The sequence below is a fragment of the Coptis chinensis genome, chromosome 2 (assembly GCF_015680905.1).
Source record: "Coptis chinensis isolate HL-2020 chromosome 2, ASM1568090v1, whole genome shotgun sequence".
Taxonomy (NCBI): domain Eukaryota; kingdom Viridiplantae; phylum Streptophyta; class Magnoliopsida; order Ranunculales; family Ranunculaceae; genus Coptis; species Coptis chinensis.
Genome location: NC_141457.1, coordinates 79,847,227 through 79,861,931, shown reverse-complemented (window position 1 = coordinate 79,861,931; position 14,705 = coordinate 79,847,227). Strand labels below are relative to the sequence as shown.

The 14,705-nt window shown below is 31.3% G+C and overlaps 1 pseudogene across 1 annotated transcript; it reads right to left on the bottom strand.

The window, feature by feature from the left end:
* Positions 1 to 976: 976 nt before the first annotated feature.
* Positions 977 to 3,702, bottom strand: LOC147518125 (uncharacterized; annotated as a pseudogene). Its single transcript, XR_015213099.1, has 4 exons — positions 3,580 to 3,702; positions 2,934 to 2,999; positions 2,620 to 2,859; positions 977 to 1,524 (listed from the first exon to the last, which is right to left on the bottom strand). The product of XR_015213099.1 is annotated as an uncharacterized LOC147518125 (transcript).
* Between the last annotated feature and the right edge of the window lie 11,003 nt (positions 3,703 to 14,705).

The window sequence follows — 14,705 nt, the reverse complement described above, 5'->3', positions numbered from 1 at the left end:
ATTTTGAAAACACATCCAATTCCGGTCCATTTATTTTTCAGAAAAATCAGAATTCGGAAAATTTTGGTTTTCGGAAAAAGTGGCACCCATAAAGTGAAAACTCATCACCCACGTGTTCCTTCGTGCTCCACGTGATGGTTTATGATTGATAAATTACAACGGCTGAGCGAAGTTGATTTGAGTCGATTCGGAATGTTTAACGATGTGTTCATTTGGTTGCGATATGATCCTAATGAGCGTGGCCCTGAAATGACTAAACAAACATTATTGCTTCGCTCCTCCACCAAAAGTATCTTTTTTGTATACCTACCGTCCTACCCCGCTATTTGCCCAAAGAAAAAGAAATGATTGATGAGGCGGTTTCTCTTAGTAGGGTGGGAAAAACATAACAAAGTGGATCATCCACCATACAACAACTGAAAACCGATTGAAAATGCATGGTGTGAACAAAAGCTCATACATATTAGACAATATTTAGACTTATATAATGCGTTAACCCGAGTAAATACAAAGGGTAAAAGGGTTCGATCACAAAATATAGAACGAAGACTTGCTACCATAACAAATAATCACAATATTCTTTTGATTATTTGGAGAACGGTAGGAGTCCCATATAACTGGTTTTATTGAACATTGAGGAAAACAAAAGCTTGAAACACACACTGCGCAGCGGTGACATTCCGCCAGTAGTGTCACTCTGATCCTCACTTGGTCCACCAATGGAGGAAATCCTTTTGTCGGTTGATCTTCTTCCGAAGTTGAAGAACTCCATAGAGCAAAGCTTCGCTGTTGGAGGACAACCTGGAACATAAATGTCAACAGGCACAATCCTGTCACAGCCACGAACAATAGAGTAGGAGTAGTGGTAGTAGCCACCGCCATTTGCACAACTACCCATCGAAATGACCCATCGAGGTTCAGGCATTTGATCATAAAAGCTCAGCTTCGATGCGGCTTCTCTTGCTTTGCTTTTCGCCAAGGACTGAGTATTTTGCTGTTTTGAAAACTGATAAAAGCAAAACCGTAGTCAGCCAAAGAATTAATCAAATTAGTCATAAGCTTGAAACGCATTGCACAAATTTAACTATTGAACTATGTCGTTTCTTCTTCTGCTTATCAGATCTTGATCCTCGAGCTTCTTTGACATTATCCACTAGGAGCTTCTACTTTCCTCGAAGAGTAATTACATGAGTGCCAATCCTTGGAACTTCTATTTTCCCTAGATGGTTATCCAAATTTGAATATGTAGATACAATAGTCTCCGCGAGAGTCACAGTCCCACAACTCAGACTCACCACTACTTTCCTCCACCAGTACTACCTCATCATCATCATTATCACACATCTCGCCATATTCTACACACTGCTGAATCACCTTAGCAGCTGACTCCCCAGCTTCACCATTTTTTGACCCCTCATTTTCACAAATGATATCTGTAGGAACTTTATACTTGGCATCAAGTTCCAGTTCATCTTTAACATGGCCTTTAAGGGAAAAATTAAGTTTATCGCAAGGCTTTCGCCCCTCGGCAACAACAAGAACCATTTAATTCACTATCACTTTCCGTCTCCATTACTCGCGATGTGAGTCGCAAACAAAACAATCAAACTGTTAGAGTATTTCCAATGCAAGGTTACCAACAAAGCTACCCTTGCATTTGGAAGCTTTGTTGCTATAGTTGTTTTATTTTTATTTTTTTTTTAAAAAAGACGAATAATGGTCAAAAAAAAAAAATTGGGCACCTCGTTGACATTACTTCCATAAGAAAATAAAAATTTACCATATCAAATTGTTCATCTAAAAGACGCCGAACTCTCGACTTCTCCTCAACAAATGTCAAAAACATTTATAATGGCGAGAAAATAATTCAGCATTTTTGGTTATGTGTGTTTTAAAAGGACTGTCTAAAAATTTAATGCCCAAGTCTCAGCTAATCCATGTACCATGAGGAGGAACATTTTCTTTGGACAGAAAATCATGTAACGCCGTAATATTAGCTAGCTATTAAGGAATACATAAGTTTGGTTGTCTACGATCATGTTTTCAAGCTAGTTATCTCCACCAACAATTTATAATGCATTGTCAGTTTGTCACCTAGTAGCACCATGACTTGTCTAACTACCAACAGTATACCACAAATCACAAAACCCCACCAACTCAGCTACTGAAGTACTTACGTGTATAGTTGCAATCTGAACCTAGTCATCCTGATGACTCAATAGTTTCATGTTTCACAACTCGCAGACTATATACACACAAATAAAAAATTTACCAATAAGAGCAGACTTGCTTAATTAGAAAATGATAACTTCATAGCAATCAAACTATTAAAGGAACAATCAAGGCACGTGGGAAAATACCTCACATGCACTTGACAAACAAACAATCCTACTCAATAGTGTCATAAAAAGGGATTGGGGACTTACCCTTGCCATGTTGAAAGAAGGAAACCTTGTAAATGGTTTTGATACCATATCAAATTGTTCATCTAAAAGACGCCGAACTCTCGGCTTCTCCTCAACAAATTTGCTATATATCTTCTTGTAAACTATCCAAACTTCATTATCCACACGCCCATTGCTTACTATGCGCTCTTCATTCAAATTTATCTTCTCATCCAAACTTACCACCCTCTCCTTCTTCCGGAACATTTTCCTGCACAACAAAATCCTCTTCCAAGTCCTCCACATCCGAACCAAATCGAGACATGTCACTATCATGATCAAGTAAAGCCGATACTTCCGGACCAACAACTTTCTGAACCTTCACACCAATCGTCTTCGCCGCAACTCCATAAATCGAATTATCATTAAAATCGTCACCAATTCCTGACACATTCACTCTCGACGCATCATAAGCCTGGAAAACATAACTCAATGAATACCCAAAAACATTAAATGAAACTAAATTTGTTAATTGTAACTAAACTTTACCGGAGCGAAATTATCATTAAAATCGTCACCAATTCCTGACACATTCACTCTCGACGCATCATATGCCTAGAAAACATAACTCAATGAATACCCAAAAACATTAAATGAAACTAAATTTGTTAATTGTAACCGAACTTTACCAGAGCGAAAGGTGATCAAGTTTAGCTTTACTATTCTCATAATAAGCGAATCACCACCAATTCTTGATTTAAGACCAATCATCCGGAAACCCAAGTTCCAAAATCTCTTTCCTAATACGGCTTGAAGAGGAAGACCCACCGGAACCCGAACGGTTTTATTTACTTCTTTTTTTATATCTCATCTTCGTTTCCATCTTCATCTACATCTGCATTAGAAATATCAAGATTTGTTTATCGACGGGGATAAGCTGTTTTATTTCTTATTATCATCATACACATTTTTTGTAAACCCATATCTAGTTAAACAACCTAATTTAAAAAAAAAAAAAATAAAAGCGGAATGAAAGATAAGAGGCATCAGCTCTTCCTATTCACCTAAAACTCATAAAACACAATTTATTTGATTGAGTTTTCATTTCAAGTCAATAAAACTCGTCATTTGCCTCTGCTATTGTAAACTAAAAAAGATTGGATCTAATAAGGCTTTGCAAAGAATATATCCTTACATAGAAGATCGGTCTTATTTCTGGCATTGATGATGCATTGTGACGACTCATTGTAACCTTGTAATATATTACATAGAAGATCGGTCTTATTTCTGGCATTGATGATGCATTGTGACGACTCATTGTAACCTTGTAATATATAAAAGTAGGAGTTACGATTTCTGAGGAAAATAAGATTGGATGTAGTCTTACCGTGACAACTCGCAAGAGAAACTTTTAAAAATAGAGAACGGATTTGAGAGAGTGATTCACAGAGGAAAAAAAGATAACTGTTGATCTTAGATTGGTGATGATTGAAGAAGCAAAGATGGTTTGCCGTTTTTTTTTCCTATAAAAACCCATCTTTTCTCTTGCCTTCACAATTCGTGTAAGCCTTTGATCTGAAACACGGTATTAAAATGAAAAAGAACTTCTTGTTTTGTTTGGAGATAAGATTTAAGAACGGAGTAAGAATGGAGATAAAATTTAAGAATGAGATAAGATTTAAAAAAGAGGTTTTTATCTACTTATCTATTTTGGGTTTTTATGTATTTTGGACTACGAACAATTGAAATCGCAAAAAATGGGCGTAAAAAAAGGCGTAGAATTCATTTTTTTAAGTAAAATCTGATGTGTCAGTTTGAGAGAAAAAAGGAGAGCTGACGTGGGTCACTGGGAGCATTCTCAACTACTCAGTATTAATGGTCTTAGATATAGGAAATAACCATTATTTTTCTATTCTTTTACCAAAAATATACAAATCTCATAAAATCGGGTTTAAATACTGCGCCCCATTTTAGACCCGCAACCAACCATAAATTCCTTATTTCTCCTTATGTGTGTTTCTCTCACTGTCTCCGACTTTAAGTGCTTCTCTTTTAGGTTAAAAATATCTTTTACAACTACATCCTTAACGTTAGCTAGAACATTGGACGAAGACTACGGTTGATAGTAATCAAAGTTTAATATGTTTATTCATTAGAAAAATACAGTAAGCCCCAAATTCCGTACTTTATTTTTTGGTAAAGTGATCTATGCATTGATTTTCTTGTTGCGAACTAGTGCAGGAAGCTTTACACAAAAGTTGTAAAATGTTGCTTTAAATTTAATTAAAGGGTAATCAAAATGGTTAATAATAACTTTTTTTTTTTGGTAACTGGTTAATAATAATTTGTAAAGAGATAGAGACCACGTTAAGCTTATTCTTTTTTATCTAATATCGAGAACTAATCTACTATCTACCTGAGAAATGTTTAGTTTTATACTTTTATTATATATATTACACACGCTCTCTCAATCCGCCTCACACTGTAAGCAAGCATGAACTCTTGGTGGATGATGACAAATTTAAATCATATATTTTAGCGATTGAATCGATTTCGTAATACATGCCATATTGCCTTCAAATTATTACTGTGGCTGATGGAGACAATTAGCCGTCTTAAGCATTTAAGTAAGGATTTATTGACAGTGACGGCCATTATAAATTACGAAAGCAATCTTTTTATTGATGTTAAATTATATCTAATCATCCAAGTGTAAAGTTTCTACGAAGTTTCAGACTTTTAGGCAGAAAAGTAATTGTACGATTCAATTGCGGAATGTTGAACTTCATTTTCAAATTGAGCATGCCCATGAGCGTATGAGACAACTTTAATTGCAGGCAAGGGTCCAATCTTCCAACCTGGTCGAAAGATTAGTGTTGTTGTGAATTTGGTTTTGGATACATATTCTTCTGTACTACATTTTGACTTACTTTGAATCAAGATGAGCAAAAAATAGCATGTGCCGATTAGTAAAGTCGGTAAAACTTTTGGGTGATGATACCAGAGATCTGAGGCTCGAACTCCGCCAGTATCAAAGAGTTACTGATCTCATTTAAAACAGGCTTACCAATCTCAAAAAAAAAAATATGACCAAAATCAAACTTATATATAGTTCAAGATTTCGGAATTTTTAGAATTCCGACAAATCCAAAAAACGGAATCTTTATATATATATTATAGCTCTACCTCTTCAATTGAGAAAGCGTTTCTAGAGTGTCCACGTGTCATGGCTAATTAAAAAAAAGTATGAGATAAAATAGGAAACAAATATTTATCTTTATCCTTAGATATATATTATAGTTATATCCTTATAGAGATTCCAATTTTTTCTAAACTCTATTATCCCGTCTGTAGTTTCACATACTCTCCAACTTTTCCTAAACACTATAGCTAATTACGAAAAAACTATCCCATCTAGAATTTCACCGAATCTCCAACTTTTTCTAAATAATATAGCTAATTACGAAAAAAAAATAGGAGACAAAAAACTAAATTGTTAAAAACAATAACTTCCACCGAAAACAATTTTTGTAAAACCCTTTCGATTTGATGCGCCATCCACTGTGTGATTTAGACATTTATTCAGTTAAGGATTCAAAAAAATCACAATTACGGCCACAATAATTATGACGTATTCCAATTCCTTAGATCTATATTATAGTTATACCCTCACCAATCTATTTTTTAGAACACTCGCAGACTCTATTACTACTTATAAAAAAAAATATATATATAAATAAGAAAACAATCTCATCTAAAGTTTCAGAGAGTCTCTAACTTTTCCTAAATACTATAACTAATTACAGAAAAATAATCCCATATAGAGTTTCACAGAGTCTCCAATTTTTCCTAAACAATATAGCTAATTACGAAAAAAAAATATGAGACAAAAAACTAAATTGCTAAAAATAATAGTTTCCACCGAAAACGATTTTCCTAAGACCCTTTCGATTTGATGCGTCATTCACAATGGGATTTAAACATTTATTCATAGTCAAGGATTCCAAAAATCACTATTCTGACCACAATAATTACGACATATTCCAATTAAATTTATAAATTTATAAATTTTCAACACTATATATATAATAACGAGATTCAGTTAAAGTGGACGTTGGGCTAAATAAATTATATACCAATCCAAAACAAATTACATGTGGAAAATTAAATTATACAAAAAATAACATCACAAAATATATAATAGAAAATAACGAAAAAAAAAAATAATGGCAAATCAATAATGACAAATATTTTAAAACATATATAATACTGAATGAAACTAACGTCAAAAAACAATTGATAGGGAACCGAAAACTGGATGCAAATGCATCGAACTAACCTCAAATAATATTTAACGGGAAATCGGAAACTGGGTGCAAATGCAAACATTAAACTAATCTTAAAAAGTAATTAATAGAAAATCGGAATATGGATACAACTGCATTAAACTAACCTCAAAGAATAATTAACGGTAAATCAAAACTTGGATGCAAATGCATCAAACTAATATCAAAAAATAATTGTCGGGAAATTGGAAACTGGATGCAAATGCATTGAACTAACCCTCAAAGATTAAATTAACATGAAATCGAAAACTGGATGCAATTGCATTGACCTAACCCTCAAAGATAAATTAATTATAAATTGGAAACATGATGCAAATGCATGTAACTAATCTTAAAGAATAATTAACGGAAAATCGAAAACTGGATACTAACCGCATTTGAACTAATCTTAAAAATAAATTTGGATACAAATGTATTGAACTAACCTCAAGAAATAATTAACGGAAATTGAAACCGGATGCAAATTCATTGAATTAACCTCAAACAATAATTAACGGGAAATCAGAAACTATATGCAAATGCAACCTTATCAAATAATAAACGTAAAATCGGAAATTGTATGCAAATACATTAAACTAATCTCACAGAATAATTAACGGAAAATCAGAAACTGGATGCAAATGCATTGAGCTGACCTCAAAGAACAATTAACAGGAAATTGGAAACTGGATGCAAATGTATTGAACTAACTGCAAAGAATAATTAACAAGAAATCGGAAACTAGATGCAACCGCATTGAACTAACCTCAAAATATAAATAATGGAAAATCATAAACTGGATACAAATACATTGAGCTAACCTCAAAACATAGTTGAATTATATGTTGTGAGAATGTCTCGATAAGTATAGTTTTGCATTTAGAATTGTGTTTATCTTATCTCTTTCCGTATGATTGGTAACTCCTTGCTATTCAAGTAGCGTCAATATATATGAACTTCGCCTTATTAGGCAATCTCACAAAATTTCAATCAAACTTCTATTATTAAATAACAAAATGAAGTTGGAGGGTTTTTATCAAATGTGAGTTTTTTTTTTAATAGAGAGTGAGGTTTTCACGTTATAAGAAATTTGGATGAGTGATCAATATAATATTAATATATAATAGTTATGCATATTTGCAAATATTTTTTAGAATAATTAATATAACAATACCCCTTTATAAATAAATCTTTGCAGATTCCACATAGTGAGTCATGCATAATTTAAATAATAATTAACGGAAATCGGGGAACTAGATAATCTTTGATGATCCAACATAGTAAATCAAATATAATTATTTTTTTATGTCATGTTTGCAAGGACACTACAGATGGATTAGTAGAAGTTGGTATTACACACCACATTGGATAATTAAAAGAAAATCGAAAACTGGATTCAAATACATAACTGAGCTTAAAGAGTAATTAACGGGAAATTGAAAACTTTATGCAAATACAATAAACTAAACTCAAAAAGTAATTAACTAGAAATCGGAAACTGGATGCAAATTGCATTAAACTAACGTCATAAAATAACTAACAGAAAATTGAAAATTGGATGCAAATCCTTGAAAAATATTTAATGGAAAATCGTTAACGGTATGCAAATACACCAAACAAACCTCAAATAATAATTAATGGAAAACTAGAAACTGGATGCAAATGCATTGAATTAAACTCAAAAAATAATTAACATAAAATCAAAAACCGGATGCAACTGCATTGAACTAACCTCATAGAATAATTGGTGGAAAATCAAAAACTAAATGCAAATATGCATTAATCAAAAACTAAATGCAAATATGCATTGATATATCCTCAAAGAATAGTTAACGGGAAATCAGAAACCGGATGTAATTGCATCGAACTAACCTCAAAGCATAAATAATAAATTGGATGCAAATGCATTGATCTAACCTCAAGATATAATTAACGAGAAATCGAAAACTGGATGCAAATTCATTGAAATAAGCTCAAACAATAATTAATTGGGAATCGGAAACTAGATGCAAATGCAATATTATCAAAAAATAAATGAGAAATCGGAAAATGGATGCAAATGCATTAAACTAATCTCACAGAATAATTAACCAAAAATCAGAAATTGGATGCAAATGCATTGAACTGACCTTAAAGAACAATTAACATGAAATTGAAAATTGGATGCAAATGTATTGAAATAACCGCAAATAATAATTAATGAGAAATCGGAAACTTGATGCAACTGCATTGAACTAACCTAAAAAAATAAATAATGGGAATCGGAAATGAGATGCAACTGCATTCAACTAACCTCAAAATATAAATAACGGAAAATCAGAAACTAGATGCAGATGTATTGAACTAATCTCAAAGAGTAATTAACGGGAGATTGGAACCTGGATGCAAATACATTAAACTAATCTCAAAGACTAATTAACGAAATATCGAAAACTGGATGCAACTGTACTGAATTAACCTTAATGAATAACTAACGAGAAATTATAAAGTGGATGCAATTTCACTGAACTAACTTCAAATAATAACTAATGGAAAATCGGAAACTTAATGCAACTGTATTGAACTAACATCAAAGAATAATTAATGAGAAATTGAAAACTGAATGCAATGTACTACATTGAACTAACCTCAAAGAATAATTAATGAAAAATCAGAAACTTGATGCAAATGCATTGAACTAATAACCCTAAAATATGTTTGTATTATATGTATGGAGAATAAATTTCTCGACAAATATAGTTTTGCATTTTAAGAAATGTTTATCATATTTTTTTTTTATTATGATTAAGAATGTTATGCTATTCAAGTAGCTTCAATATTATCTTCGTCACATTGAGCATTCTCACAAAACTTCAATCAAACTTCTATTATTAAATCTAACAACAAAAAGAAGTCTATGAGTTTTATCAAGGTTTGATGCTTCCTTTTTATAGAGAGTGGTGCAAAAAATTTGAATGACTAATTAATATAATTTTCATATCTTATAGCTATGCATAGTTGTTAATATTTTTTACAATAATTTAATATAACGACACCCGTTCGTAGGATGGGGTCAAAAGCTAGTTCTATTCTTATTCCGAGTGCATTATGAAATTTAATTTTTTCGACTTATCAGGAATTCCAAATTTCTTAAAAACCGAAATATTTAACGAAATTTTAAAAATATTCAATTAAGTTAAATCAACTAGGTGATATGAAGTTAAATAAACTATATTCGATCAGGCTAGTCGTTATTGAATTAGCAAATTACATAACATTACAGAATATATACTAAAAATAAGTCTTACTAAAGAGCATACAACGTACAATTCAATAATCCATACAAAGCATGCCTATTCTCCACGTTTTGTCTATAATATACTTTGTTTTCCAATCGGTATAAGGTCATCAATGGCATCCTGACCAATAAGTCAAACTAAGAAATCAAAATTGAGATCTTCATAATATCTTAATCATACTGATTAAGTAAGTTTATTTTTTTTTTGTTTTTCAGGAAATAAGCTAGAAGGCCAAATTTTTCAAAGGAGATACTTCAGCAAAATTGCTATAAAACACATTTTTACGATTTTACTCTTCTCTTTTCTTGAAATAAACGGATTTCTGAAGGGGATTTTGATCTTAGAAAATCATTTATGAAGCTTGCTTGATGTTGAATTTTTTTCCTAACAACAATGCTTATTAGACTTCACCGATAGTTGGAAATCTAAGTCCAATTGAGACTCCAATTGGAGTTGTTGAGAAAGATACACATAACTTAGGAACTTTGATTCCTAATATCTCATCTCAAATTCCAACACGTTGGAGAGATTTTCTAGAAGAGAAAGAACTTGAAATGACTAATAAACGAGACAATTTGACGAGTCATTCTCATAAAACTGGAACCATGGATCAAAATATCATCGATATATCCGATATATATCATTTTTTTTTGTATACCGATATCAATATTTTCGATATATATCCACCGAATATTGAACCTTTTTTTTCCGATATATATCGGAATTCTTGATATAAAACTTTATATCGCCGATATGATCGATATATACGATATATATCGTTTGACTTTTTGACCATTTTTTAATATAAATCTGATATTTCCAATATATTTTCGATATTGTAAATAGTTTGGACTGGTCACAAAAAAAATAGATATATCCGATATATATAGGTTTTTGGGTACACCGATATATTCATCGATATCGATATTTTGGTCCTTGACTGGAACAACTACGGGTATATTTCATATGGTAGATAACATTTGACGGAATGAGCTGTTAGAGTTAATAGTGTAACCATGCTCTATTGAAATCACAAAATAAGCTATATTGAAATCACAAAATAAGCTATCAAAGAAGGCTCAGTTTGATGCAAAGATGGTCAAGAGACAATTTCAAATGCGAAGTCATCCTCCTGATCATCTTGATCTTTAGCTTTTATAATTTAAATTTTCATTTTTATTATTTTATTTATTTATTTATTTTGACTCTTCTCCTACCTTGTCAGTTCATTTTCATCCATTTAATAAATGGTTGGGCTTTTCAGCCCCTAATCTAGCCTCAAAAAAAAAAAAATCTTATCATGATATGTCGATATTGTTCATGTCAAGATGAGCACAAATCTTTATCCCAAGTCCCACCACTTCCATTCAAGTCCTAAGCATGAAGCATGGCTTGCTGCTTGATAAGTCTTGTTCTTTAATTTACCTTGTGAATAACACATATATCGTTGCATTCCGTTTTTCATAAAAAGGATTGATGTTGTGCGCTATAAGATTGATTACTTTGGTTTTAAGCGTTTCAGGAAAGGGAAATGACATAATCTAGACATGGGGTAATTGTTCGTTATCTGTCTGATAGATGTATGGTCCAACCACACGTATAGCCATCAACAATCAGCAACGCATAATCCCCAGCACGCATATATGACCAATCTTGTTGGATTTGGGTGGTCCTGTGAATCTGTGATAAGTGACTTTGGAACCGAAAGAAATCAAACATTGACATTCCTTTTCAAATGCATTTTAAAATTTCAATATCGGTATTCCTAAGCTTAATTTGAAGCATTTTAGAGATTACAATTTAATATGGAAAATTTAATTGTATGTTATTTTTTCTTGTCTGGTAAATATGAATTCAAGAATTCATTTTATTTTATTTATTTGAGCAAAAAGAAATTATCCTCTAAAAAGATTGACTCCCTAAGATTACATACTTGACGACAACTCAACATATGGCTGTGCTGAAACAGGTTCTAGACAACAAGAGTACGGAGGGTCTAAACAAGATTACTTAGTAGAACTGTAGAAGTAATTTGGATTCATGTCTAATCCATGAATAACTCGGTCCCCTAGGACAACAGCACCGAGTGAGTGACAATATATAAAATACAAGATAATAAAAATGCATTTTGTTATGGTGCGGAGTTTTTAGTACCAGTCTTTATAGGTAAACAGCATTTTACACAACGCCCAATTAATCAATACTATGGCGGACTAATTGACAGTTCAAAGAGATTCTGGTGGTTGGCCGGCTAATTGACAGTTTAAACAAATTCTGGAGTGCCAAATATAGCTATCTTCAAATATTTTAACCAAATTAAACAAATACTTACCTACTGATTAATGCTTAGGAATGATGTCCTAAAAATGAGAATTTGTCACTCGAAATGGATAAAAAATATAAAGGCTATAATTAACAAAAAAGTAAATAACTTTATATATTACTTTTAAAATTGATAAGATTGAATTTGGATAATCCGATTGTTGCCGAGCCGTCCCCGTCCATCACAGTACACGTGATAGAATTTTTCTTTTACATGTTACTTCGTGAATCGTGATGCACTCAAATTCAAAGTCCTGAAAGATTCTATTACCTTTTATTTCAGGAGTGATGGTTCCTTGACATCTATTACCTTTGGAAGTCTACTATCTACTATCTACTATCTACTATTTATATATTAAAGTAGAGACCTTTAAAAGAGGATTTTCTCTCTCGTATGTGGCACTCTAATATGAGAGTTAGCTTTTTTTTTTTTATCATATGTGAGACTCTAATATGAAAGATAATATTTTCTAATAGCCTACAATCTCACCTATATGAAATTTCTTTGGAGAGTTTGAGTGTATTTCTAATTCTTATATTTAGAGGGTTTGAGTGTATTTCCAATTATTATATATTTGATCAAATAAAAAAAAATACTAAAAAAATAGGTGATTTGTAGAAGGTAATTTCCTATTACTACGAATCAAACACTTTTAGTGTTCGAATTTTTATATATTTGATCAAATAAAAAAAAATTGCTACAAAATAAGTGATTTGTATAAACTAATTTATATTTGATCAAATAAAAAAAAATTGCTAAAAAATAGGTGATTTGTAGAAACTAATTTATATTTGATCAAATAAAAAAAATTGTTAAAAAATAGGTGATTTGTAGAAACTAATTCCCTATTACAAATCATAACATGGCCTCAAAACATAGTTAAAAATAATTATACAAAATATATAATAGAAAAAAAAATAATGACAAAGCAATAATGACAAATAATTTAAAATATATATAATACTGAATGAAACTAACGTCAAAAAACAATTAATAAGGAACGGAAAACTGGATGCAAATGCATCGAACTAACCTCAAATAATATTTAACAGAAAATTGAAAACTGGATGCAAATAAAAGTATTAAACTAATCTTAAAAAGTAATTAATAGAAAATCGGAATATGGATACAACTGTATTAAACTAACCTCAAAGAATAATTAACGGAAAATCAAAACTTGGATACAAATACATCAAACTAACATAAAAAAATAATTGTCGGAAAATCGGAAACTGGATGCAAATGCATTGAGCTAACCCTCAAAGATTAAACTAACGAGAAATCGGAAACTGGATGCAACTGCATTGAACTAACCTAAAAAAAATTAATGATAAATTGGGAACATAATGCAAATGCGTTGAACTAATCATAAAAAATAATTAACGGAAAATTGAAAACCGGATGCAACTGTATTGAACTAAACCTCAAGAAATAATTAACGGGAAATCGGAAACTGGATGCAAACTCATTGAACTAACCTCAAACAATAATTAACGGGAAATCAGAAACTAGATGCAAATGTAACTTTATCAAATAATAAACACGAGAAATTGAAAACTATATGCAAATGCATTAAACTAATCTCACAGAATAATTAACGAAAAATCATAAACTGGATGCAAATGCATTAAACTGACCTCAAAGAACAATTAATAGGAAATTGGGAATTGGATGCAAATGTATTGAACTAACCGAAAAGAATAATTAACGATAAATCAGAAATTGGATGCAATTGCATTGAACTGGTCTCAAAAAATAAATAACGGGAATTGGAAATTGGATGCAACTGCATTTAACTAACCTCCAAATATAAATAACAAAAAAATTAGAAACTATATGCAAATGCATTAAACTAACCTCAAAACATAGGTTGGTTATATGTTGTGGGAATGTCTCGATAAGTATAGTTTTGCATTTAAAATGATGTTTATCTTATCTCTTTCCATATGATTAGGAACTCCTTGCTATTCAAGTAACTTCAATATATATGAACTTCGCCTTATTAGGCAATTTCACAAAACTTCAATCAAACTTCTATTATTAAACAAAAAAAATAAAGTTGAAGGATTTTATCAAAATTGAGTTATTTTTTTTTAATGGAGAGTGAGGTTTTCACGTTATAAGAAATTTGGTTGAGTGATCAATATAATATTAATATATAATAATTATGCATATTTGCAAATATTTTTTAGAATAATTAATATAACAATACCCGTTCGTAGATAATCTTTGAAGATTCCACATAGTGAGTCATGCATAATTTAAAGAATAATTAACGAGAAATCGAAAACTGGATAATCTTCGATGATCCCACATAGTAAATTAAGCATAATTTACTTTTTATGTCATGTTTGCAAAGACACTACAGATGGATCAGTAGAAGTTGGTATTACAC